Source organism: Chiloscyllium plagiosum, chromosome 49, assembly GCF_004010195.1.
Source record: "Chiloscyllium plagiosum isolate BGI_BamShark_2017 chromosome 49, ASM401019v2, whole genome shotgun sequence".
NCBI lineage: Eukaryota > Metazoa > Chordata > Chondrichthyes > Orectolobiformes > Hemiscylliidae > Chiloscyllium > Chiloscyllium plagiosum.
In genome coordinates, this window is record NC_057758.1 from 9205362 (window position 1) to 9206700 (window position 1339).

The 1339-nt window shown below is 39.5% G+C and overlaps 1 pseudogene; it reads left to right on the forward strand.

Moving 5' to 3' along the window:
- Nucleotides 1-313: 313 nt before the first annotated feature.
- Nucleotides 314-545, forward strand: LOC122544474 (annotated as a pseudogene).
- The last annotated feature ends 794 nt before the right edge of the window (nucleotides 546-1339 follow it).

Below are 1339 nucleotides of genomic sequence, written 5' to 3' on the forward strand. Positions count from 1 at the left end.
ATAAACTTAAAGGATTTTCCATCCATCTGTCTTGCTCCACTCTTGAGACCCGAGTGTGAAACTGCTCAGTTGGTTCAAGCGCTCAGACATGAATTAAAAGCAAGAAAATTGACGATGGTAGAGGAACGTAAGTCCTTGAGCTGACCTTTACTGAGCCACATTACAGGAGATGAGCAGCAAAACGGACAACACTAATTCTCGGCCTGTGTCTCCTTTTCGGTGGCACATATTTTACATGGTTAATTGACACCATATGGACCAGCTTCTACTCCCAGACCTGCCACAAGTAAAATGTGGCTATGAAGTGTGCATGATGTTAGCAGTTTTCAACTTCCAGTGACTATTGACCGTGATACTACTTTTGCTTGGTATCTCTTATATCAAGGCCTACGCTCCTCGTGTTCTAGACAAAAATAAAACTGGACTACCTGGGAATGTTTGGGAACTGTGCCAGAATAGACAAAGGAAAAATCCCCTATGTCACCATTTGTTGTATAGTGATAGGGTTTGCTCGCACACTTTTGATTACCACTCTGTTCTCATGAACGTACTGAGACTATCATAAAAATTAGATCCGTTTAACTGGTGCACAAACGCAGATGAGCAGCACTGTCATCCTCATGAATTTGATACAACTTATGACAACAAGTGCTATCAATTTGCGATTGTCATTTGTAATGTTATAGGTCGGCAATGACTTCAGGCTAATGGCCTCGCTTGTTACAAAGTATAAGCATTTTGGATAATGCACTACATTATCTACCTGACACGAACATAGAAGCATAGGTTAGGACACAGTTATTTGTGTGACTCAATGCCTCAGCAGATCTGACAGGATACAGACAATTCTCGTGGTTTTAGATGTGTTAATGGTGACTAACTGTTTCGCAATGCTATGTGCAGTGAATAGAATGACGCAAAAACATCAAAATGATCTATGGGGTAAAAATTGCAAATCATGTCAAGGCGGAGAGCAAGAGGTTCTTCAAACATCTAAAATAAATGTACAGAATCTTGAGTGAAGATGACAGCTTTGAGAATGAGGCTGGCAAAGTAACAACAGGAAACCTGGAAGTGTCAATGGTGTCGATAAAATATTTTGCATAAATCTTTACATTAGAAAACTTTTCATTATGGAAACTTACTATTTTAAGGATGGAAAAGGAAGAGAGCAAATAAGAAAAATCGTGATCATGAGACAACATGAGGTCCTAATAGGACCAATGACTGATATGTGCAGTGGACCCCATGGGGAGTCTTCTAAGACAATAAACAAGTAGCTAAAGGCATATTGAGATGCACAGAAACTAATCTTGTAGAAATCCTTTGATGCTGAAAA